Consider the following 27895-nt stretch of genomic DNA (forward strand, 5'->3'; position numbering starts at 1 on the left):
AAAACAAGCAGAGAATGACCATGGTTTTTATTTCAATTATATTCAATTAAAGGTCAGCACGTTAACTGATTGGAAGACAAACACAACCGTCAATTTGCAATAATAATTGGAGCTCTTGCAGTAATTAGCAATTTAGAAGAGATATTAAGATATAGGAAAATGTGACATTTAGCAGACATTTAAATGGAAAGGTCAGTGCTCAAAAAGTTACATTTACCTCACTGCTTTATCACATGATCACTGATTTGCATTTGAATCTAATAATAAAGTATGAACTTGTTTTGAATTCATATCTTCTCCTTGTCTTCCCTTACTCAGAAGCAACTGCCAGGAGTAAATCAGAAGAATTTAATTCCGTTTTCAATTATATTTAAACCCTAAACTTTGATTAATCTATCATTTGTTGAAAGAAGCTAGTTTTAAACAAAGATTTGAGCTTGCTTTTCTCCAGGAAATCATGGATGAAAACTAACCATAGTCTCCCCAGGTTCAAACATAATGTTAAACTGTAGTTAACTAATAATAGAAGCAAAAGCCTTTGCTTTCTACATCAAAGCTACTGGGGGAGAAACTGAGACAAAAAGAAAACACTAATCAAAGGTCTATTACTTTTGAAAAGTAATTTCCTTTTCCCATCATAAATTTCAAAAAGTCCAGAAGTGGAGAGAATAGGAAGGGTCAGCCTAGAAGGCAACAACTCTAATATACCTTTCCAATATACTTATTGAACCTTTTAAAGAGCATGCATCAGGCTCTCATTCTTACCCAATTGCAATGACACTTTCAATCACATGGTTACATCTCCATGTGCTACAAGCATGCACTGTTGCTTCCATTGCTGTTTTGTATAGTCACTGATTTTGTCAAATTTCCTGGTATTTTAGCCACAATATTAAAGAGTGTTAAAGGAGAAAGTCGACATGGCTGGCATCATGAATTACATTAGGGTGAAACCAACCCTAGTGATGCTATAGGTTGACTGTGAAGTCCTGGGAGCTCCTAGTGAAAAATTGTTCTGAAAATACTGCCATTGTCATAAAACCTAAAATAACTGCAGTGGCAATATAAGATATGGCAAAACTGGAAAGTCTACAGAAGTAGTTGGCTCTGTCTGAACTACAAACATTCTGATAATACTTACTTTGTTTTTAATGAGCTTTTCAAGTGGCAAGCAAACCTTTATTTTGCTTCTATAAACTCAAGAGACCCACCCATTTTACAAATGGTAATCATTCATAAAACAATGAGAAATGCGTAACGCAGCAGCAGCAAGCCAGCTAGTTCTCTGCTTTGCTTAAAAATGAAAATCACAGATGGAACAGAAAAACAGTGACAGACAATACAGGAAACCCTACAGCTACTGAAAGCCAGATCCTCAGACAGCTGGTGACAATTGGCAGAAGAGATCTCAGCCAATTGGCACTGTTCGATGAGATGAGTCAGAAACGGTGCTCTCCCTTCTTTGAGACAAACATCTGCCAGTTCCACTGAGTGGTAACCAAAGCTCTAACATCATCATCTCATCACCTCTGATACACCCTCTGGGGCCAGATGCTCCACTCCTTTCATCATCTTGAGGCAATGACCTGCTCTGGAGGCAATGTCTGCCTTGGCCACATTCCATCTCTTACCACTCCAACCTTCATCTTTGAGGAGCATCCTCTGAGCACTCTTTGATGCCTTTGAATATTTATTTATGATTCAAAACATGTTCAGTTTGTCCTCCAGTGAAAACTTCCCAGGACTTGCATAATTTTAAGAGAAGTTAAAGAAGACTGGCTAGTCAAACAAAGCTGCAGTGCTAGGTCATAAGCTCCATCAAACACACAAGAAGACAAATGGCTTTTTTCTGAAGACATGAATCTAGGATTGAACTGTTAGGTTCAAATGACCGGTAATATTGTCAATTTGTTACCACAAACAAATTAAGAGTTTTTGCTTTGTGCATTCTTGGGCTCTAGGAGAAAACAATGTAAAAGCCTTGCAATAATGCATTGGGTTGGCTTTTTTAAATGACTGGGCAGTTTCAGAGAGGATAGGGAGAATGGCTAGTAGCCATGATAACTAAATGGATCTGCCAATTCAGTGGCAAATTATATCTCTGAATACCACATACCAGGAACAGCTGCTCTTGGAAATAGATTCTTTAGTCTTACCCAGCCAAGCTTTTCTCATGCTTGTGAAAATGATATGTACAAGCATGCTTGACTCATTGCCATGAGCATAGTTGGGAATCAAGATGTATTAATATTTAGAAAGAACAGTAATTTCTCTAGATAAAATCTGGGCAAACACAGACTACCAAATGTTATTGGGGTGCATCTCTCATTGACCCTCAACCAGAATAGCCAATAGCGAGGAATGCTGAGTTGAAGGCCAAAAATGTTTGGAGGGCCATACTTTGTTTATCCCTGCTTTGGAGGGAAGGATACTTCGCTTTAGGAGGATTTCCAATTCAACAGATATATTAGTTTCTGGCAAATAAAAAGGAGAAAGGGAAGGGGAGAAGAAGAAGAAAAAGAAACATGTCAGCACTTTTCAGACTAACTAGTTTTATCTTAGCATGAGATAAAACATGAGCTTCCATGGCATCTTCACATCTTCAAAAACTGTGCTGGTCTAAAGGAGGGGAAACTGCTGTTTTGGGATTGAAATCAAGTTTGTTGCAAAAGCATCAAGATGGGTAATATTCCACTTTTCCTTGAAACCATTTTCACAATTTAAGATTACAAACTCCACATTAATTTGATATCTAGTATACAGTTTAGGCTTCCTTTTTTTACTTTGTAAAGAACACATGCTGCCCTAGCTTAGACTGCAACCAAGCATACTTATCCTAGAGTTACAGCAATATAGGAATCTTCAAATTCATGCTGTATACATGAGCAGCTGGTGGCATACAAAACATGGAACTGTGAATCCACTCTGGGGCTTAGTTTGAATTTTAAAGGGCCTGTTCTAAGTGTTGACCTCTACCTCTAAAACAGGCTCAGCACCTTGGAGAGTTCATTTAAAATGTGGGCTAAAACCAGTGCAGATTCATTGCTCTACAGATCGGGAAGCCACCAGAGGTCACTGAATGCATATCTAAAGCACTATGGCCACAATGAAAACTATATCAACTCCCAGCCAATATATACTCTACAATATATTACATTTCCCTCTTGGATCACCATAATGTTTGGGTCTTTCATGGATAATCATTAGATTATTGACAGTACTAGATTTAAATGGAAATATGATGGCATTCCACCATTTTGCTTTTGTGATTTCCAAGGAAAAGCACAGGATCTTTTCCAAATTGAAATAGGCTGAAAGAAGTTCCCTGCCATTGCACCCTTGTGCTTCAGTTTTGTTGTTTATTCAAAAGTAACCAATGAAAAAAGAAAGCCACTCTCTGCACACACACACACACACAAACAGGTCAGAAAGAAGTGTCCAGTCACTATGCTTCTTTAGAAATTTATGTATTTATTGACATTTTTAAAGCTTAATTAAGATTTAAGTCTGGAGAATACTGAATTTGAAATAATAATTAAGAAAGCAACAACTTAATTACTTGATTCTGCTAATGTGACTCAAGTGACCCAAATATTTCCATAGCTTTGAAAAATATCTATTTTAGATCATTGGGCCTACAGCCAAATAAAGGCAAGACAGCTGAACATACACAAAATAAAATTCTCCTGAATATCTATGTATCTGTGGCTTTGGCATCTCTCCTTACAGATTTGACTCTTTCCAAGATCTGAGGGAGTCAAAAATTAAAGCTGCTTTAGCTAATCTGTTGCTTTCTGAAGCACAGCCTGGGCTTAAGTGGATGGATTTATTTATTTTTAAATGTGCCTTTCTGCACTCCTTTGGCCCACCTACAATCTCTGGTAACTGTATCAGGGACTGCTGACTGAACACTTCCACCAACTTCTGTGGTTGAGGCTCCTTCGTTGAAGGCTTTTAAAAAGAGGCTGGATGGCCATCTGTCGGGGGTGTTTTGAATATGATTTCCCTGCTTCTTGGTAGGGGGTTGGACTGGATGGCCCACAAGGTCTCTTCCAGCTCTATGATTCTATGATTCCCAAGCAAGACAAACGAAGGACGAGGAAACAGCAGATTTATAATCCACACACAACAAAGTGAGCAAAAGTTCTCTCCAAAACTTCTCTGTCAATAAGAAAGGAGCAGGACCACAGACTCTACAAAGGCCACATAACTTTGGAAAGTCTCGCTTTTCTTCTTTTGCCTATTTCTCTACTCTAAGGGAAGCAAGGAGGTTTCTAAAACAAGCAAACATGAACAGCACTATTAAAATAAACACACAACCCCTTCGTTCCTTCAGAATTCTTCAACTCAAATCCATTTCCTTATGTTTCTTAATTTCTTTCCATGTGTTAAATTTCATTTCCCTAGCATTTGTAATGATGGATTGTATGTGGCTTCTTTTAAAACAAAATCCATGTAATCTCTTTAATAATATATCACCTCTCCATTTGTAATATGAATTACAATGTCCCAACTGTAGAATTTTTTTAAAGTAAGTTTTCATTCATTTGCTTTCTATCCCCAGCCAAAATCACAATGTAAAGCATAACATTACTCTTCTTAAAAATAAAAAAAACCCTAAATTCTTGAAAAACCATGCATTTCCATTAATGTGAAGATTATAGAAAACAGATGTTAGTAGAGAAACTATTCAGCCTACTTATATTTATTCAAGTGCTGCCTATAAGATGGGTTTTGCTTTCAGGAACATAGATCGATTCCTCTTGGGTACTCACCACAACACAGTTTGTAATAAGATCTTGAACTTTTCTCATGCTAAATCAGTTCAAGATTCACTGTTGATGAATATCCACCAGAAGTAATAAGGATGAAACTTTTAAAGTCCTTATTTTACATTGACATTTGATGCTTGGGGTCACTGTAGGTGTTGATAATCTAATTTAAGTAATCCTGTCCTTGACTTAAGCCTGCTGTTTGGCAGAGATAAGAATTCTTCTTCATCCTCATGGCCCCAGTAGAATGAGACAACAGCAGCTATATGAATGTGGATGCCTTAACTCTGATTTTCCCAACTTCCTACACATAGATGCAAGTGGCATCCAAATGCTGCTTTCCAACCCTTCTGATGATGCAACATCAGTTGGGGGAAAGTGCTGGCGAGGTTCCAGGGTCTCAATGCTGCATAGATGGATCCCGATTGCATCAGCTCCATTTAAGAAGAGCAAGCAAAGCTAGTCCTTTTATGGGAGAAGAGGGGAGGGGGACTGGGTGGTTCAGCACCCAAGCAGCATGTTTGCTGACACTAGTACGGGACGCCAGACTCTCATACAAAAGCCTTCTCATTATCTCTTAATTATTGCTTTTGCGGTGCCTGCAATTAATGCCTGTCTGAGTGGCGGCTGCTGGTGGGGCTGGAAAGACACATTAGAGCCAATCAGGCGGCTGGAAGGGCCAGTGGAGAGGCCCCAGCCTTCCTCTCTCTAGAGATTGCCAAGATTGGGGAGCTGGGATGGAATGAGGAAGGGCCTAAGGTCAAAGCAGGAAGCTTTGGTGGGGCAAAAGAGAGAATAAATGAGGCATCTGGCTGATGGATGGCCCATTCATGGCACTAAATAAACCTCCACGCTTTTAAGATCAAGGGCTGGCCCACCCAATTCTTTCACTGAACCTTTTAAAGGGTTGCAAATTTGAACATTCTAAGACCTAAAGTACTTAAATTTGTCATGCAAATTGAAAAAGCTCTTTTTCACACCCAGTGACAAATGCAGCCTAGATTTCCTGTTTTTTCCCTATCAGATGTCTTTAAGGCAAGCACTGTGAAATGTACTGATGACTGGAATGCAGGTTCAATTCCAACCGAATATATATATTTTTATTTATTATTAGTGTCATGTTCATCCTAGCAGTCTGGGTCAGTGTTGTTTTTGTTGCTGCCTGCCTTCATGTGAACTCTGACTTATGATGATCCTATTCTATGGTTTGCTTAGCAAGATTTGTTCAGAGGAGGATTACAATTGAGGCTCAGAAAATATACACAGGAGTCAAATATCAGAGACATGTCCAAAGCATGGCCACACTAGACTCAGTGGACTCCACTGAAGGGATTTCAAGGCTTGAGTGGGGATTTGAGCTCTAAGACAGAGTCCCAGTCCAACACTGAAACTAGTACACATTGCTGGCTCAGTGCATGCAAGATTCTTCCCGTTCTATCCACATAACAACCTTGCCAAGCAGGTTAGATGGAAGGACAGCATCAACCCTAAAGGCACCCAGTCGGCTCAATGAATTGGAATGCAGGACTCCCAGCTTCAGAGCAGGAAAGCCAAGATCTAGATTGTCATAATCTAATAAAACAGGATAAGACATAATCCAGTCTTTAACCACTATACACTAACTCTAATTTGTTTCCTTCTTTGAGCTGCACAGCCATACTTCACTACGAGTGATAGGAATCCCATCTCAATAGTTTTCCTTATTTTTATAGCTTTGAAGCAAAGCCAAATATGGTCCCATATCAAGGCTAGTTGATAATAAGAAGGTGCCCACCTACGTTTTAAAGTGTAAAAACAGAAAATTGATCCTGACATGTGACCTGTGTGTGGTACAACTGAAGGACAATCCATTAAAGAGTCTGAAAAACCTAAAGAAGCATCAAGTCTTGTGCTGTGTAAATCATTATTGCATCTATCTGCAGTTATTTATTTATTTACTTTATTTCTATACCGCTGTTCTCAGCCCGAGGGCGACTCACAGCGGTGTACAACATAGGAACAGCAAATACAAGGCACGATATAAAAACAATTCACAACATTATACCAAAAAACAACAACATCACTACTACAAAAACCATTCCGCATCGTCTCATCGTCCAAACCACAATCCAATATTGTTTTCCGTTATTCCGTTCCTATAATCATTGCCAATCATTGCACTTCTTGTCCGAATGCCTTCTTAAACAACCAGGTCTTTAATTTCCTGCGGAATATTATTAGAGAAGGGGCCAGTCTGATGTCCACAGGAAGGGTGTTCCACAGCCGAGGAGCCACCACCGAGAAGGCCCTGTCTCTCGTCCCCGCCAGCCGCGCTTGTGAAGCAGGCGGGATCGAGAGCAGGGCCTCCCCGGAAGATCTCAAAGTCCTGGTGGGTTCGTAGGTAGAGATGCGGTCAGATAGGTATCTTGGGCCGGAACCGTTTAAGGCTTTATAGGTCAATGCCAGCACCTTGAATTGAGCCCGGTAGCAAATCGGCAGCCAGTGGAACTGGTACAACAAGGGGGTGGTATGCTCCCTGTGTCCTGCTCCTGTTAGTATCATGGCTGCCGCACGTTGGACCAATTGTAGCTTCCGGGCCATCTTCAAAGGCAACCCCACGTAGAGAGCGTTGCAGTAGTCTAAACGGGATGTAACCAGAGCGTGGACTACCGTGACCAAGTCAGACTTCCCAAGGTACGGGTGCAGCTGGCGCACAAGCTTTAGCTGTGCAAATGCTCCCCTGGTCACTGCCGAAACCTGGGGCTCCAGGCTCAGCGATGAATCCAGGATCACACCCAAGCTGCGAACCTGCGCCTTCAGGGGGAGTGCGACCCCATCCAGCACAGGCTGTAACCCTATGCCCTGTTCGGCCTTTCGACTGACCAGGAGTACCTCTGTCTTGTCTGGATTCAATTTCAATTTGTTCGCCCTCATCCAGACCGTTACAGCGACCAGGCACCGGTTCAGGACATCGACAGCCTCCTTAGTAGTAGGTGGAAAGGAGTGACAGAGTTGGACATCATCTGCGTACAGATGACACTGTACCCCGAAACTCCGGATGATCTCTCCCAGCGGCTTCATGTAGATGTTAAACAACATGGGAGACAGTATTGAGCCCTGTGGAACCCCACAAGACAAAGGTTGTGGGGTTGAACAGGTGTCCCCCAATAACAACTTCTGGGATCGGCCCTCCAGGAATGACTGGAGCCACTGTAAAACAGTGCCTCCAAGTCCCATCCCCGTGAGACGTTCCAGAAGGGACACACTCCCCCTGTCGAGCTCCCGGCGCAGATCATCCACTAAGGCGACCAAGACTGTCTCAGTTCCATGCCCCGGTCTGAAGCCAGACTGTGCCGGATCCAGACAATCCGTGTCGTCCAAGAATACCTGGAGTTGTGAGGCCACCACACGTTCCAGGACTTTGCCCAAAAAGGGATACAGGCCGGAAGTTGTCAAATTTAGTGGGGTCCAGTGATGGTTTCTTCAACAGCGGTTTTATTATAGCTTGTTTTAAGCTCGCTGGAATCTTGCCTTCCCGAAGGGAGGCATTGACCACCACCTCAACCCACTTAGCCAATCCCCCTCTGGCCTCCTTTAGAAGCCAGGATGGGCAGGGGTCTAGGATGGACGTGGTAGGCCTCATTCCTCCAAGTATCTTGTCCACATCCTCGGGTTTCACCAATTGAAATGAATCCCTCAAAATAGGACAAGCAGGTGCTCGTGTTACATCCTCAGAGACTGCCCTTAATATGGTGTCCAGACCAGAACGGATCAAAGCGACTTTGTATGCAAAGAACTGAGCAAAAGCTTTACAGCGAGAGGCCGAATTGTCAGGGTTCCTGCCTAGGGCGGCGGGGTTTAAAAGGCCTCTGACAATCCGGAACAACTCAGCCGGACAGTTCTTTCATATCTGCAAAGCCCACTTTGAAAGAAGCTATACTTTAATTTATTTATTTATTTATTTACCTTACTTATATACCGCTGTTCTCAGCCCGAAGGCGACTCACAGCAGTTCACAACAAATACGAACAGCAAAAATTCAGTGCTACAGTATAGAAACAGTTAACAACCTAACACATTACACAATTAATAACAGTTACTACAATACCCATTCACTGTCATCTCGTCATCAAAAACATGTTCCAGATTCGTCATCCATTGTTCCATTCCAGTGTTCATTAACCAATCATTGCACTAATTATTGGAACGCCTGCTCAAACAGCCAGGTCTTCACTTTTTTGCGGAATACCATTAGAGATGGTGCTAGTCTAATGTCCGTAGGAAGGGCGTTCCACAGCCGAGGAGCCACCACCGAGAAGGCCCTATCTCTCGTCCCTGCCAGCCGAGCTTGAGAAGCAGGCGGGATCGAGAGCAGGGTCTCCCTGGAAGATCTCAAAGTCCTGGTGGGTTCATAGGCAGAGATGCGGTCGGATAGGTAGCTTGGGCCTGAACCGTTTAGGGCTTTAAAGGCCAACGCCAGCACTTTGAATTCAGCCCGGTAGCAGATCGGTAGCCAGTGGAGTTGGCGCAACAGGGGGGTTGTATGCTCCCTGCGCTCCGCTCCTGTTAAAATCATGGCTGCCAAGCATTGGACTAGTTGGTAGTAATTTACCAGCTGATCTGTTGCAAATGTTTTCTTGCTGGCGTTTAATTGTCAATAGCAGCATTTAAACACACCCAATGAGTTGTTTTTTTTTTATAAAAAAAATGCACACATTTGGTAGTAATTTAAAAGACACACAAGTAAAAATAAAAAGGTGAGTACCAAATTATTCAGTAGGACTAGGACCGTAGTGCTTTGGTCCAAGTACATTCTCTGAATAAGCCTGCTTTCAGGCATTTAAGAGTTGCAACTTTTTCTATCATAGAGCTTTTCACAAATGACTAAGAAATACTTGCTGCAATTTAGGGTGGCTTTTCCTGTCTTCTTCGTTCCATCAGTCCTGTATAAAAGCTGCCTGATAACAACTTGCCTTTTCAGTTCCTTAGTTATAACCCTTACACAGCCCTAACAAATAAACGGTTCCTTTATTTCAAAACATCCCGCAATTTGAGCAATTTGATTTGGTGGTACCGAACCATCTCTGCTTTTCATTAACCATGTCTACTAGAATTACCATCAAAATGCTCATTTTTTTCACAGAGTAATTTCAAGTAGTTCAGCCTTTACCCAACAAACCATTTTCCAGGTGTGTTTTGAACAACAAATCTTATCATTCCCATCTTGGCCTTGCTAGCTAGATGATGGATGTCCAACATATCTGGTGAGCACCATGTTGGGAATGGCTGCTCCAACTCTTCATTCATTCATGTGAAAAATGTACACGGTTTTCTCCCCAGATCTTGAAGTGACCTTCATATGGAAGTCCATTCTTCCTCTTTTTCTCTCATTCCTGCTAAAGAGCTTCTATTTTGTGCATGGTGATGAACTTTGTTCAATAGTTGCAGACTCCATCCCAACAGAATGCTGACTGCAATACATGAGGCCTGGACTGCATACCAAACAGCCCTAAGCCCAAGTGCTCTTGGAAGAATCCACAGTAGGTGGGAGGAAGAAAAAGAATGATCTTTAAAGGAGAAATAGTATTTCCAAAGCACACAGAAGCTGCATGAGACAGTAGAGGCTAAAAACAGACTACAGCCCTTGAACAGATTATGGCTTCTACAGGACTCAGTCCTGTCATACTTTTCCATATTACCAGATATTCACAAATATGATCAAATGGGGAAAAACCTCCTTTGAAAATCTAGCTCTCATCCATACATATAGTCAGTCCTCTCTATCCATGGGTTCTGCATCCATAGATTCAACCAGATCAAAAACATTAAGGGGGGGGGGATCCAAAAAGATACTGCAGATGTTTAGCTATACCCTGCTGTGGCCTCTCACTTTTTCACAGATCCTCAGGCTCTCTCTAGCACTCCTTTGTCATTTTATATAATGGACCTCCTCCTACTATGACCTTGTATATAATGAGACTTGAACTTCCACAGATTTTGGTATCCATGGGGGACCTACAGTCAAATCCTGGCCGACACAAGGGAACCACTGTACTGACTTCTCCAAATGTTTTAGGAACCATCATTCCATATACACAGGAGTCAAATATTAGAGACATGTCAAAAGCATGGCCACACTAGGGCCAAGGAAAAGTAGGACATATGGGAAGATGGCTTAGTAAAAAAAAAATCATTGAGTCCAATATTCTTCACTGACTGGCAGCAGCTATCCAGGGGTTCAATAGATATCCTTCTCATCATTTGATATCAGGTGGATCCTACCTTACCATTTAAAATCAACCCAAATCAAGCAGAAATGCTCCTGGTTAGTCAAAAGTCAGATCAGAGAAAAGGGATATTCTACCTCTGCTGGGTAGGATTATCCTCTCCCTGAAGATGCAGGTATACAACTTGTGTATGATTCTAGATTCAATGCTGAGCCTGGAAGTCAACTTGACAGTGGTGGCCAGAAGTGTATTTGCATAGTTATGTCTAGTATCAATTCTTGAGATGTCAGACTTGGCTATAGAGACACACTCCTTAGTTATATCCCAATTAGATTACTGTAACAAACTCTATGTGTGGCTTCCTTTGAAGAGGGTTCAGAAACTTCAGTTGATCCAAAGAACTACAGCTAGATTGTGAACTGGAGCTGAATACTGCAAGCACACAACGTCTTTGTTGCAAAAGCCCCACTGGCTGGCCAGTAAGCAAGGGTCTTTTTTAAAGGAGCTAGTTATTTTACTCAAATAATCACAGAACATGTCACTACCTAAAACTGCTACTGTAATGCAAAAGGTACACACCGTATTACTGTCACTATTGAGCCATTGCAAAAGCTCTTTGGTTCCCTCATGTAGTTAATTCAAAGAATGCAATTTGGAAATACGGAGAAAAATGCAAGACATTAACAAGCTGCACCATCCCACGTGACTCTTCTATGAATCCCATTGCTCAGACTGAGTCAGAAGTCCAACTCATTCAGTAATCAGTAACTACAGATAACCCATTTCCATCCCACTAAAAGCCAGAGTCAGACGCGACTCTGAAAATCATAGCCATTATCCTTACAGGCAAAAAAGGAACTCAGTTCTTTTGCAAAAGTAACTAATTGGAAAAACATTTTAGAACTGGGGCAACACACTGGTTTATGGAGAATAGGACAGCTGTATGTTCCATAAAGATCTGCTCTCGAATACTGTAGCATGTGCCAGATGATGTGGCTACCACAATCATACCCAATAGTGCAACAACCCAACATCTTCCAAAAGAGACTGGTAAAATTCTCTGCACTGTGCACATTTATGCCAGCTGGATTCAGACAATCCCAGAAACCCAATGGCCTTGTTGGTTGGTGGTTACTGGGAACAGTAACACAAAGATCATTTTTTTCTAGGCTCTGCATAGGACATACTATGTAACTACCTAGGTTTCTCCAAAATATAATGGCCAGGGAATCCATGATATATATTACTTCTCCTGTCAGTCAGTTGAATGTTTTCATTCACATCACTCAGAAATACTCAGAGTAACGATATGTTGGGGGAAATCAAGTAATCCAAATCTGCCTATCCCAAAAGTGCTTTCTAAAGAAGTGAGATACATTCTTTGTTCTACAGCCACATATGCACACACACACAAAAAACCCTCTTTCAATAACACCAGAGGATTAGGACCTTCATGCTAGTCACAAGGGAGGATTAAACCATAATGCATATGTCTGGGTAGTGTTTGCACAGAATTATTTGCTGCCTGACATCAGGTCTGGGCCGAAGAATGCACAGGGTCTGGAGATAAAAACCCACATGCTCCCTTACAGCCAGACAGCTACATAACCTCACTCTGAACTTATGTCAGCAATTAGAACAAGAATAGCCAACACTAAACTGCCCTTTAGTTTGCATAGAAAAGAGCCAATAGAAGGCAATAACTTGGCTGTGAATATGGGTTTAAGTGTCGCTTTTTAAATGTTCATATCCAAAAGAGGAACAGGGGTAATATTCACCTGCTGTAGCCTTTTTCAGTGAATCATGTCTTCTCATGATATCTGACATGGGGTAAGCAGGAACTGGCAACATATTTATATTGTATTATTACTATAGGCTTCCTTTCTTCGCAGAAGCTCATCAGGGACCATCAGTTGATAGCTCCATGACCAGACTTGGTCCAGGGGACATCAGTTTGAGCAACAGTAGCTTAAACCACTTGTGTATGAGTACACAGAGAATCCTGTGGTACAAGCAGCCTGCATGTGCCAAATTAGCCTATGTCAACCAAACACAGCTGAGAAAGAGGTGCACTAAAAACAGGCTTATCTCCATACTGCTCCTTGGTCTCAGTTTGGCAGAACTTGGGAAAATTTCAGTTTCAAAGCTCCCTGAATCCCCCAATCATCATTGCCACTGAGGGCCACTGGAAGTTGCAGTCCAATATTCTAAGCCCATGATTTGTGTCCAGGTTACCTACAGGATCACTTTCTCCCATACATCCACTCCAAACACTGAGGTCACCCGGAGGGCGGATACTCCAACTAGCCAGAATTCAATTGACAACCATCACCTGGAGGAACTTTTCATTGGCCACCCCAAAACTGTGGAACGACCTGCAGGTAGAGCTCTGATAGCTAAATGAGCTATTGAAATTTAAAACACATCTGAAGACCTATCTCTTCCGGCAGTTTTAATCATGAATTTTAAACTCATGAATGTGCACTATATTTTAATCATTGTTCTGCATATTTTAATATATGTATTTTGTAGAAATGCATTTTAATATGTGTTTTGTATATAATGATTTTTTTTGCTGTGTTGTAACCCACCTAAAGGAGAGGAGAGGCGGGTACAAAAGAAAATATCATTATTATATCATTATCATTATTATTATTATTATTATTATTATTATTATTATTATTATTATTATTGGGTTGCTGTGAGTTTTTGGGGCTGTATGGCCATATTTCAGAAGTATTCTCTCCTGATGTTTTACCCACATCTATAGCAGGCGTCCTCAGAAGCTGAGGGGACTGTTCGAAACTAGGCAAGTGAGGTTTATATATCTGAGGAATGTCCAGCATGGAAGAAAGAACTCTTGTCTGCTTGAGACAAGTGTGAATGTTGCAAATGGCCACCTTGATTAGCATTTAATGGCCATGCTAATTGAGGTGGCCATTTGCAACTTTGCCATGCCTCAAGCAGACAAGAGTTCTTTCTCCCACCCTGGACATTCCACAGATACATAAACCTCACTTGTCTAGTTTCAAACAGATCCCTCAACCATTGAGGATGCCTGCCATAGATGTGGGCAAAATGTCAGGAGAGAATGCTTCTGGGACATGGCCATACAGCCCGGAAAACTCACAGCAACCCAGTAATTCTAACCATGAAATCCTTCGAAAACACATTCATATTATTAGCATGACTTCATGCTACAAAGTGAGACTCTTACAGATCCTGGAAAAAATACCTCAGACTTCTTCTATCCTGGGAGAAAGCAAAAGAGGTATCATAGCAGCACAGCATCTTATTACACTGTAGCATGCTACCAATCAGTACTGACAAATCTGAGAAGACCTTCAAATCCCAAGAAGAGTGGCTAGCTTGCACAACTTCAGTAGCATCTTTCTTTGGCAAAGCTTTAAAGAAATCTGTTATATTTTCTCAGCTACCAAATATTCAGATGGAAAAATACAATGTCTGAAAGCCAATGGAAAAGTCATCAACATGTAATCTTGTATCATAATCACTTTACAGGGAGTTCAAGAAAGCAGCAAGGAAAGCTGCTCACATTTATTTTCAAACATGAAAGCATCTTTTAAGGTATCCAGAGTCATTTTGGAATCAACGTGAGGCACATATTTCTTTTCAGACTTATAGGTATACCACAGATCACCGTCACCACACCATCCTGAGCAAACGTTGCCAAATTCTCCACATGGATCGCTTCAATTTGCCTGCATCAATCTGAGAATTCCCACACCACTGCATATCAGCTAGAAGACTGTTTGGCATGACTACAAATATTCTCTATGCAAAGCAGCTGGTCTGTATCATACCATGGGCAAGCTTTCTTTCACACCTTTACTTTTCAATAGAGGATAATTTCTGCAATTCCTGGAGTGGAAGCATAAATATTTAAGCCAGTCCTCCAAAGCAGAATTTTCATTCTCTTGCACTATTCTATTTAAGAGTTGTTGTTCACCCCATCTTTATTTTCAAGCTGTTTCGAGACCAGTTACTCTTTCCCTTTGGTTGCTATGGGAACTCAGAATACAAACAGGACTCCCATACTGAATCTTCAGCAAGGTCAGAAGACACTTGAAACCAAGGCGGCCTGAGTGATAAACAACACCATCCCCCATTCAAATTGAGACCTTCTGGGGTTAGCCAAGTCTTGGATGATTCTTTATGTGACCTTGAGAGCTCTGAATTTGTATTATCAGTGGATACCAGCTCACAATTATATAATGCCAAATTGATTAGGTGTTAGGTTATTTGCTTTGATTCCACTTGGGTCAGTTCTTTAATGCATACACCATATTACTTTTAATGGCCTATTGCATGGAGTAAGGTAAGAGCACACTGCAATGGCAGATAAAAGCGATGTTGCATTTTACAGTTACAAAAGAAAGGCATGGAATACAGTTTTTTGGTTATTCTGGCTCATAGATTTTCCATAATAAAGAAAACAAAACTGTCCAGGTGATAACAAACCTCTGTTATGATCCCCTGAAGAGTATTCAAGGCAAGATAATGCAACGACAGAAACAGATCACAAGAGGTTCATATATCTTGACCAACCATTATTTTCCAAAAGAGGAGTAAGCCACAATATTAACAAGCAAAGATTTTAATTGTACTGTGAAGAATATGCCATTGCCCAAACAATGCTGCACACCTGCCTTTGTATTTGTTCCTCCTGTAAACCAGAAATATGCAAGCCATACACAACTGAAACAAAGAAAGTCATTTTTGTGCAGTGTGCTTCTGAAAAGCACTCAATTCATTCAAACTGCATATTGGTATACTTCCATATACATTGTAAAACAATTTGCATTTAAAACAATTTTCATAAAGTATACACACCAAAATGTCCTAAATACTCTAAAGGCACTATATCCCATCTGATCTCGAAAGGTAAGCACTGTCAACCCTGTTTAGTATTTAGACAGGAGACCACCAGTGAATCACAGGTTCTATGGGATATATTTCAGAAGAAGGGATGAGCAAAACCACCTTACAGTATTCCTTGCCTAAGAAAACCCTACAAAATTCTTGTAGTCACCATAAGTTAACAGGATATTTGAAGGTACCTACATATAACACACAAACAAAACACCTTTAATTTTAGCTAAATATAATAAGAACTCTACCACTAATGATTTAGTGGCTCACAAAATAAAGAAAAATGTTTTCACCCCCAATTCCCCATAATTGAACTCTTTCAGGATTGGAAATTAACTGTTAAGTTTTATTGGAGAAATTAACACTAACCTTTAAAAAAAAGCCCACGGTGCTTTCCTATTGGAAAATGGTCACTATGTACCAACAAATACTCAACAAGCACAGTAAATAATTAAATCATAACCATTCCATAACTATAATTATTATAATAAAATAATTATAGAAACAATATCATACGAAAGTTAACTGGCACAACCTGAGGATCACAACCAGATACAGTGAAGATATCTGCCCTTTCGCTTTGCTACTCTGCTCAGTATGCATGTCCAGTGTGGAACGCATCTCACCACGCTAAAACAGTGGATGTGGCTCTTAATGAGACATGACACATTATCACAGGATGTCTACGGCCTACACCACTGGAGAAATTATACTGTTTATCCGGTATTGCACCACCTGACATCTGCCGGTAAGTAGCAGCCAATAATGAAAGGACCAAGGCAGTGACATCTGATATCCTTTGTTTGGATATCAGCTAACATGCCAATACCTTAAATCAATTTTTTTTCTAAGATCTACAGAGATACTTGCAGGAACACCTCAGCAAGCGAGAGTCCAAAAGTGGCAAGAACCTCAACCCATGGCTGATACCAAATGAGAGACTTCCCCCTGGGCACACAGAAGACTGGTTGACTTGGAAGGTGCTGAATAGACTGCGCTCTGGCACTATGAGATGCAGAGCTACCCTTAAGAAATGGGGCGACAAAGTGGAGTCCACAACATGCCAGTGTGGAGAAGACCAAACCACAGACCACTTATTACAATGCTTTCTGAGCCCTGCCACATGCACAATGGAGGACATTCTTACAGCAACACCAGAGGCACTCCAAGTGGCCAGCTACTGGTCAATGGACATTTAGTATAATGCCAAGTTTTTAAACTTAGTGGGTTTTTTTTAAAAAAAACCATTACAACTGTACCCTTGGTTTGCTCCTTATATGATAAATAATTGAACAAATAAATATAAAATTATGTGAAATATAGAACACTAACTTATACAATAAAACCATAACATGAACTATAAAATAAGGCAGCAAAGTAAAAACCATTCATCAGACTAAGATATTCAAAATTAAATTTAAATACTCGGGCTTGTGTGTGTGTGTGTGTGTGTGTCAGGAGCGACTTGAGAAACTGCAAGTCTCTCCAGGGAAAATGAGTATGCTTTAATATGGTACCAAAAGAAAGACACACACACACACAAATCAAGAATCATGCACATATCTTTTTTCATCTCTTTTTGAAGGTATTTATTTCAAAACTATGTTGTGGCATAATTATAATAAGGAAGCTATTTGGGGAAGGGATTCTTCAAGAGATCTTAAAACACATGTAGGCTGGTATGGAAAGAGACACCACACTATATATTTAGCTCCTAAACTATAAACAGTTTTTGAAAGTATGGCCACTTTGAATTTAACACAGAAGTGTATACATATCCAAAGTATAAGCCTGGCTGTGCCAGCTAAAATATATTTTTGCACTGGCAGAAGCTTCCAAATCATCTTAAGGGAGAGCCTGAGTATGATACATTACAAAAATCCATCCAGGATGTTACTAGATACTTCACTCCAGTTGCTCAGATCATGTTCCTCCCAATGGCTTCATAAAGATGTTGAAAAGCATGGAAAACCAAATGTCCCCTTGTGGGATCACATACTGCAATTGCCAAGGAGAGCCTTCTGCACACCAATTCTCCGCCTTCTGGAAATGTCTGCAGGTAGAAATCAAGCCACTGTACCACAGTGTCCCTAAACACAATGGAAGTCAATTACGAATATTCACCACTGCCCTCTATGGGCGAGGATAGGCACAACGTACAGCTCAATAGCCTCTGGATTCAATCCAGAGACATTTTCTTTTGAGCGTGAAGAACTAAACATGTGTGCCCATCAGCAATCTGAATGCTGCTGTTTTCCTAGGTGGCTTCAGATGTGTTGAACTATATTATTATTGGGCTTAAATAGCCTGGCAGGCTGCCTGCTACCAGGATGGCAATTGCTTGAAAGCCATTTGTCACACAGCTTGCTCTGTCCTCGTTTCACTTTTCTCAAAGCAGAACAAAGCCTTTTGATGGTAGCTGCAGAATAACAAGGGATTGCGAGGGGGAGCAAAACCAGTGTACCTTAGCCCCTGCAATAATCTCCCTTCCCCCCACAAGAGAATGAACTCCTCTCTTCAAGGATGCCATACACATTGCAAACCCCAGATAGGAAAATTGGTTCTGACAGTTCTAAGCCTATTTAGGGAAACAGAAGGTAATTAATTCTGTTTGGGGGCTTAGTTTTTGGTTTTTTGCATCTGTGTGGTAAACATCTCACCCTTCCTAAGGGGCTCATTCTGCTTCCTTTCCAAACAACTCCAAAACACAAAGCCAGCAGGAGATTCATTAATATTAGGCCACCAATTGACATGCACAGTAATGAACTCAGCATGAAAACCTTCTCCCAGCTAAAAATAATAATGATTCCATGTCTCCCTTTCTACCCATGTTGGTTCCCCAAGACTCTGTAGTTAATCCCAGGTTTTCTTTTCTTGTAGAGAACACAATACCATGGTCTATTACCATATATTTGTTTTCCCATTGCACTTCAGAATGAAATTAACCCCTTACAGTACATTAAGAAGGCAAAAACTAGCATCCACATCAACTGCACTGGACCCTCAAGGAGAACACATGTATCTGGGATCTTCATTGTATCCTTTTTCCTCGTGAGTTTCGGTCAAGATCTGCCACACTCGGTTTCATTTTGGTTTTCTGATCTTCTGGGTGGATTACGCAGATATTACAATTACCATCTGGTGCATGGTATCCCAAGCCAAGCAGAACTCCAAGAGATAAATAACAGACTTTGAGGCTTTCTGGGTCAAGGGGCAGACGTCATTTGCAGGGATCACACAGGGTTGCAAAGTCACAGGCACTCTGAAATAAACTGGCTTTCAAACTGTGTTCTTAAGAACCCTTGGAAACTTACCAAGCTTCAACACAGAGCCTGGAAAAGTACTTTCAGGGACTAAAGTTCTGAGAATCCCCCAGCCAGCATGTACGTTTTCCAAACTCTGATTCATTGTTTAGTGGATCAGTAACAGGGAAGAAGTTTTCTTTGTCCATAGTAACTATTTCCTACATTATGCAGCCACAGGAGAGGCAAACTCTCAGTTCATGTGTAAGATTAGAGCTGACACGAGATATTTTACCTCTGAGAAAGAACACAAATTATTCTGACCCATTGCTTCCTGAATGGACATTTTTTTTTTTTTAGAAAAGCTGCATTGAGGGTAGAAATTTTAAAATGCACTGCTAGATGGGATGGTATTATTCATGCTATTAGGAAAAGATAGTCAAGAAATGAACCTCAAGGGGTTTCATGGTAGGTACATGGAAGGGGACTATATAGGGGGGGAAATAAACTTCTTTCTCCACACTTGGTTTGAAGGGGATGTTCAGATACAGCAAAAATATTGTGCATTTTTTCAGAGAAATTCTATTTGTTAATAGAATAGACTTTCCCATTTCCAAAAACATTGGGCTCTAAACTGCCAATTGTCACAGAAGCAGTTGAAAATTCCTGACTTTTTTTTTCATGTCAGGAGTGACTTGAGAAACTGCAAGTTGCTTCTGGTGTGAGAGAATTGGCTGTCTGCAAGGATGTTGCCCCAGAGGACGTCCGGATGTTTTACCATCCTGTGGGAGGCTTCTCTCATGTCGGTCACCAGTCCTGCCATCACAAGGGTTTAACCAATTGCACCTCTGGAGGCTCCTATTCCTTACATAATTCTGTATCTTAGGACTTGCAAGCTAAGCCATCCTGATGTTATAAAAAAGAATTGAACCTTAAGGTTAGCAAGAGAAGAAGAGCTCCCAAGTCCATCATTTCTATTTTAAGAAATCTGATTGGTAAACACCAAAGACATGAAACCCCGAAGATGTCATTGGTTTTAAATCAAGGCTTTGGTCAGTGAAAGTAGTCCTTTTTCCAAAGAGTGAGAGCACTGAGTTATGAAGATGCATTTGTATGAATGAGGAAATCAACCTAGCAACATCTGCAATGAAGAAGCAAAAAGAGACAATGCAGACATTTCAAAGAAGCCAATTACTCATTAAGGGGCTCGAATGTTGATGGACAAGATGGTAGGATTACTGAAACCTGCTGTCACTGAAGCAGGTTTGCATTCATATTTGAGTTGAGCTATCCACAGTGCTGAAACCTATTCCCAAAATACATTCCGTATCTTGGTTGGCTCTTTTAAATCTTAGTCTAAAAACCAGAGTAGACCCACCACCCGAGTAACACAGGAGCCATCAGCCTCCACTAGATAGGATGTTTTCACTTTCTTAAAATTAAAAATGGGATGAAAAAGGAGTAGGTAAAAGGTAAAGGTTTCCCCTGACATTCAGTATGGCCATGTCTGACTATGGGGGGGTGGTGCTCATCTCCATTTCTAAGTTGAAGAGCTGCCGTTGTCCACAGACACCTCCAAGCTCATGTGGTCATCATGAGCGCATGAAGTGCCGTTACCTTACCACAGAAGTGGTACCTATTGATCTACTCACATTTGCATGTTTTTGAACTGCTAGGCTGGCAGAAGCTGGGGCTAACAGTAGGAGCTCACCCCACTCCCTGGATTCAAATCATCAACCTTCTGGTCAACAAGTTCAGCAGTTCAGTGGTTTAACCCGCTGTGCCACCAGGAGGAGAAAAAGGAGTGAACCCCGCAAAAGTCTATGAGAGTAATGGGGCTCAAAACATGTCTTTAGTAATGAGTAACCATGTGGCCACTAAACACTCAACAGTTACAAATCAATCTGCAAAAATAACTAACTAATTATCAAACACCAATATTAAGAACTTACCCTGACCACTTTTTCTTATATTAGCCATTTATCCGAAAGGAGGAGGAGGAAGCTATTCTTTTCAGTTCATCAAATGTTCTAAAGCTGGTCACCTAGAAATCATATTCTATTCACAACAGGCTATTATACAAGCATCTCTTTTTGGGAATGTGTGTGATATAAAAAAGAGTGAGGTGAGATAAATGAAAAACACTGTTTCGCAGTTTAGGGCCATGAACATAGTATTCAAATCCATTCATCCAACATACTCTCCCTCTCTGATGCTGACACTGCAGCCACTACCAGAATTTCAGAAATAGGTTAGATAAGCCACATGTGGTGAACTGTAAAATGTTTCTTGGCATTTAATACCTGCATAATAAAAGAGTTTGCTGAGTGATAAGAACGGAATAATGGACTGGCACTGATTTCCTCAATCTGAACACTGTATTAGCATGGTTGTATTCATTTAGTGGACTGTTAGAACTGTGATCCACAAATCAGTTAGTTGGCTCTAAGGATATTTATACCCCCATCCTGACTAAAACACATTGCAAGCCTCACTGCAATTGGCATTTCTTCCATTTAATGGCTTTAAGGTCTGGGACATTAAAATGCATAATGGAGTTAAATCAGCTTATCAGTATTCCTACTTAACTGGTTTGTGTATTAGGCCATGTAAGCTTGCTAAGAATCTCTAATAATAGAAGATATGAATTAGAGCTGTTTGCTGCTATTATTATTGTTGTTGCTGCCGCCACCGCTGTTACTGCTGGAAGCAGAGAAACAGACTGGTTTCTGACAGCAATGCAGAAAGGAATGGGGCACTTGGGAGAGGCGTCTTCAGAGGTGGGATTTGAGCCTCAAATGCCATTGATTACAGGATGTCTAGGCTGCTAGTCTCCAACTTGAAAATAAGACCCAGCCATGAGCAAGCCAAGAAATTGATTTGTTCATCCAACAGGGTAGGTACACAACGCACACAAGTTTTCCACCTGTCTTCTTAAAGCTTGGAACAAGGCTCTCATGACAAGAAGAGGAACAGAACAAAAAGTATACAACACCAGGATCAGACAGCTGTCAACTGCATCTTAGAAACCCTCTTAGTCTCCAAGGCAAATCAATTCCCTGAAGTTTAAGAGTTCCTGTTGATCTAAGCAGTAATGGGAGCAATTGGCAAACTTGATTTTTAAAATAATATTCAAAGGGTCGGGAAATGCACTTGCCCAAAATAATCAAAGCACAAAAATTAGATGAGATACCTGTACTCATTGCTCTATCCCAGGCATGGCCAAACTTCAGCCCTCCAGATGTTTGGAATTCAACTCCCACAATTCCTAACAGCTGGTAGGCTGTTAGGAATTGTGGGAATTGGAGTCCAACACACCTGGAGGGCTAAAGTTTGCCCATGCCCGCTTTATTCCTTATATATTGCTCTACGTGCAAAATATGTATATCCCCTTATAATAGCACATAGTTGTCCACTGAGAATGCAACCTGGAGTGGACACTACTAACAGTCTATTATGCTCTTCATTGTGCCTGATTCTGAAGGCTCGATAGAAAAGACTGCATATTAGAAAACCCCAACAGATACTGCTAAAAGCTGCTCCAAAGCATGATGCACTGACCCATTTTGGCAAAAAGCAAAAGCACATGACCAGGTTTACAGTAGAAGATATGGTCCACCTCCATCATAAGCTGAAACTTGATTTTTGCAAATTGATATTTGCACATAGCATCTTTTATTAACTAAAGGCAGAATTGATGCATCGCTGAACTCATCCTAGCACCCAAACACTCAATGCCACATATGACTTCCCCTTTGCAGGGGAAAGCACCCAATTCCATCCTCCTGTTTTCTGACAGACACTAAGCTAAGGACGCTAAGGGAGCCCTTCCAATAAAAACCACACAATCCATGCTCACATTGTATCTATAGCCACACAGCACCCAAAGCAGGCCTCGCAGCGTACCCCATGTCTACTGAGAAGCACAAGATTGGTGAAGAACAGTGTTTACTCCTAGGTAAGCACACACAGGAAGGCAGCTGTAATGTTGCAGTGCTGCAGCCCCGATTCCTCCATACGCTGGTGCTGCTGCCACTGCACACTGAATGGCCAGGGCTTGAGGTTTTTCCCTCCACCACTCAGATCCTTTTCCTGCACATTGGAAGATGCTTTCCAGCATTGTCTTGCACAGGATGTGAGAGATGAACCAGGCTTCCTCCCCTGAGCTATCTAAATGGACACCCTAACCAGTAGGGACACATGCAATTGAGAGGTTCAGGGTTTTCCTAGGCTGGGTTGAGGTTCTGCACCCTCTATGCTGAGGATTCTGTGATGCCAAAGGGTCACGGAGAGGGTGCCGGATCTGTGACTTCCTAGTTGTCAAATCCTATCACTGCCAAGGGAGGGACCTGGGGAAAGCGTTGCTTGGCACATCCCCTGGAGACTTTCTCCTCTGGGCATACATACATGCCCCCCGGAGAGATGTTCCACTCCCTTGACAGGCCTGGAGCAAGAGAACTGCCTGCCCAGCATCAGCAACAACAGCAGCAAGAGCACGTACTCGGTGGCACCTCCATCCCAGAGGCTCCATGGCTTGCACAGCGGTGGAAGCCATGCCTGGGAGTAGAGTGGGGTCTCCGAGGTGAGCACAGGGCCCTCGACACCATGGCTCCCTTCTGCTGCCCGACCAATGGCTTGGCAATCTGGCCCTCCTTTGTGGCTGCTGCCCGCAAGCCTCCTCCATGGATGCACCTGTCGGGAGCTGTGCCTGCTCGCCTGCCCGCCTCTTCCGAGCATTGGGGCGCCTGGGGAGGAAGGGGAAGAGCCGCGGCCGCGGGTGCTACTCACAGTGGAAGAAGGGCTGCTGGGGCTGAGTCCACGCCATGGTGAGGAAGCCTGGGGGCGCCTTCTTCTCCGTCTTCTTCTTCTTCTTCCTTCCTCCTCCTCCCCTCCTGCTGCTGCCTCCCGGAGATTGGAAGCGCGCTCCTTCTCCTTGCTCTCCCCTCCTCCTTCTTTCCTTCCTTCCTTCCTTCCTTCCTTCCTTCTCTATCAGCTGCTCTTGCTTTCCTCTCTCTCTCTCTCTCGATTCCCCCCTCCCTTCCCCAGTTTAGCCGCTCATCTCAAGCTCCTCTCCATTCATCGCCAGGGCAAGGCGAAGGAGAAGAAGAGGAGGAGGAGGAGGAGGAGGCTGAAGCTGCGGCGCCTGGCTCCGGCATCCTTCCTTCCTTCCTCCTTTCCTTCCCTCCCTGGGCAGTGGGCATGCTCCCTGTTCTCTCCCAGGATGAAAGGCGGCGTGGGGAGCGGGGGGGGGGGTGATACGGGGGCAGATTTACACGTCACGTGACAGTGCCCGAGCTGTCATTTCGCGCAAGGAGTAAAAACTACGGGGAGAGGCGCCATTAACTCTTTCCGCACCCAAGAAGGGCGGGGGGGGGGGGGGATAGAGAGAGAGAGAGAAGGAAAGATGCTTCGTCAGCGCCGCCGATCTTCCCCCCTCCCATCCTTCCTCCACTCAATGCTTGGGTAGCTAGCTGGTGTATCTCTATGCCAGTGTTTCTCAACCTTACCAATGCCGCGAGCCCTTGATACAGTTCCTCATGTTTGGGTGATCCCCAACCATAATAGAATCATAGAGGTGGAAGAGACCTCGTGGGCCATCCAGTCCAACACCCTGCCAAGAAGCAGGGAAATCACATTCAAAGCACCCCCCGCAGATGGCCAACCAGCCTCTGTTTAAAAGCCTCCAAAGAAGGAGCCTCCACCCAGCCCTGTAGCCAGGATTTTGATGGGGGGGGGGGTGAGTTTAATTTGGAGGGGGCTGAGTTTGGTTTTTTTTGGGGGGGGGGGCTCAGGATCTACCCTAGTAAACCTTTTGTATCATTATCCCAATTCCCCCATGCATATGAGATATAAATCACACATTTATACATGGCCATCATGTCTCCTCTCAGCCTTCTCTTCTTCAGGCTAAACATGCCCAGCTCTTTAAGCTGCTCCTCATAGGGTTTGTTCTCCAGGCCCTTAATCATTTCAGTTGTTCTCCTCTGGAAACATTACACCTTGTCAACATCTCCCTTCAATTGCGGTGTCCAGAATTGGATACAATATTCCACATGTGGTCTGACCAAGGCAGACTAGAGGCGTAGCATGACTTCCCTGGATCTAGACACTAGACTCCTATTTATGCAGGCCCAAATCCCATTGGCTTTTCTTTTCTTTTTTTGCCACTACATGACATGATTAACTTATTGTCCATGAGGACATGTTTAACTGTTGTCCATGAGTTTTGGAACTGTAGTTCACCTACATCCAGAGAGCACTGTGGACTCAAACAATGATGGATCTGGACCAAACTTGGCATGAATACTCAATATGCCCAAATGTGAACACTGGTGGAGTTTGGGGAAATAGTCCTTGACATTTGGGAGTTGTAGTTGCTGAGATTCATAGTGCACCTACAATCAAAGAGCATTCTGACCCTCCATGCCACCAATGATAGAATTGGGCCAAACTTCCTACACAGAACCCCCATGACAAACAGAAAATACTGGAAGGATTTGAAAGGAACTGACAATGATTTAGGTGAAAGCACGCCTGCTCTCCCCTCCTCCGCTTAGAGTCCCAAAAACAGCCCTCCCCTTGGCTGAAAGGCCAGCTGAGAGGCCGGCCAACCACAGCTGGAGGAGGGCTTTTCATGGGAGGATTCAGTCTTTTTCCAAAAAGGAAGAGGACAGACGGAGAGATCTTCAGCTTTCTCTGCCAAAGGGGTTCATAAGGCCATTAAAAATATGTGTTTTCCAATAGTCTGGAAACTCCACTTGCAACCCTCCACCCCCCAGAGGACTCGACCCCCAGGTTGAGAAACACTGCTCTATACTGATAAATAAATGTAATTTGAACTGCAACAGCTCAAGGCTTTGGAATCCTGGGGTTACAGTTTTACAAGATCTCTCATCTTCTCTGCCAAAGAGTAGTGATGCCTCACCAAACTACAACTCCCGTGTTTTCATGGCACACCTCACACAGAGGCTTCTCTCACAGACTAAGGCCTTTCTCACATTGTGCAGCCTTCTCACAGACTGTGACCTTTCTCCCACTGAGGCAAACTAACACAGAGGCCTACTAAGCTACAGGCACACCTGCTTATATAGAACTGCAGCTTTTGCTGAGTCAGTGCATCTATTTAACCCTTTCAGTGCTTGACTCACATTTTTGTAATTCTCCACTGCATTCAGCTTTGTTGCTGTTGTGTGTCTCCAAGTAGTTTCCAACTAAGATAAACCTATCATGGGGTTTACATGGCAACATTTCATCAGAGAGGGTTTAGCTTTGGCTTCCTCTGAAGCTGAGAGAGTGGGTGACCTGCCCAAGGTCATCTAGTGGGTTTCCGGAATCCAATGCTCAAATCATGCTGGCTCTCCAATGCCTTCAGCTTTGATGAGAATGATTCCCCCTTCCAAGGAGTTATGACACCTCACAATATGTCCAAAGTATAATACCCTCTGTTTCATTATTTTGAGAGTCTAAGACCCAGTAGAGTGGTTTGAATGAGATCTCTGGAAGACTAGAGTCAAAATCCCCGCTCATTTATGAAAACCCATTGGGCAGCCATGGGCAAATTATACTCCCTCAGCCTAAAAAGACAGCAATGACAAAACACTTCTGACCAACTCTTACAGAGAAAACCCTGTGATAGGTTTATCTTATGGCCATCATGAGTCTAAAATGACTTGGAGGAACAACAACAGAAAGTCCCATCTTGATTTGTTCATGAACCCATTTATGTGTCTTTCTGGTGGTTCATCCAGCACTACAATAGCAAAAACCTTATTTTCTTTCTATCACATTACTGACACATACTCACATTACGCACATTCATTTTCACTCATAATATACACACCTACACATGATACACATTGCTACATCTAAGAATATATACCACCCATGTATGCTGTAATTAAGCTTGAAAAATCTTTCCATTGGCTGCAGTAGAAGGCTTTTTCCAAGCTAAATTGAAGCAGATGGATGTGTCAGTTTGTTTGGTCCCGAGAAAGCTATTACATTCCTACAGTTCTTGGATCATTTTGATAGTTGTCCATGTAGATGGTTCTTCAGTAGATGAAGTCACTTGTATTCACATTTATAATGGATAAATAAAAGATAGGGTTACATTGCATGCTAAATCCTGGAACTGAAATCAAGCTATTCACTTCAAAGAAACTAACCCCTGATCCCAGCAAAAGATAATAATAGAACAGACAACACTGTATGTATTAACTGAAAGCAATATATAAAGCTCAGGAAATGAGCAGTGATGAGCAATGGGCACCAGAACAGTTGCTACGATGATACTCCACAGCACAATGTTTGTTGTTGTGTGCTTGGAAGGGGGAGGGGAGGAGGAGAGAAGAGGAGGGAAACATGGAGCCCTGACTGCTTCATGGATATCTAAGGGCTCTGCGGAGCACAGTTTGAGAACCATTGCTCCACACTACAGAATTAATGTATTTTGACACCATGTTAACTATTGTGGCTTTATGCTATGGAATCCTCGGACTTGTAGTTTGGTGATAAACCAGCACTTTTTGACAGAGAAAGCAAAAGGCCTTATTTTATTTATTTATTTATTTATTGCATTTATTGACCGCCCCTCTCAGCCCGGAGGCGACTCGGGGCGGTGAACAACAACAAAGAAGACAGTGTACAGCGAGTCAAGACATACAAACCAGACAAATACAACATAACATATACTTATACTAAAAATCCGCTTCGTCAAGTCCTGGGGTCATAGCCAAAATTCGTAGTCCTAATTCATTCCAGTGTCAATTAACTATACTCAGTT

At 42.2% G+C, this 27895-nt stretch overlaps 1 protein-coding gene across 10 annotated transcripts in view; it reads right to left on the reverse strand.

The window, feature by feature from the left end:
• PLEKHA6 (pleckstrin homology domain containing A6) overlaps positions 1–27895 on the reverse strand; it is a 258135-nt gene that overhangs the window by 210688 nt on the left and 19552 nt on the right. Inside the window, exon 1 of one of the 10 annotated variants that reach the window (XM_060772994.2) lies at positions 23902–24164. The exons of the other annotated variants lie outside the window; for them this stretch is intronic. The gene's annotated coding sequence lies outside the window, so the exon portion shown is untranslated. Of the gene's footprint in view, positions 1–23901; positions 24165–27895 lie in introns of those variants that run through there. 10 annotated transcript variants of the gene reach the window in all.

Source organism: Anolis sagrei, chromosome 4 (assembly GCF_037176765.1).
Source record: "Anolis sagrei isolate rAnoSag1 chromosome 4, rAnoSag1.mat, whole genome shotgun sequence".
NCBI lineage: Eukaryota > Metazoa > Chordata > Lepidosauria > Squamata > Dactyloidae > Anolis > Anolis sagrei.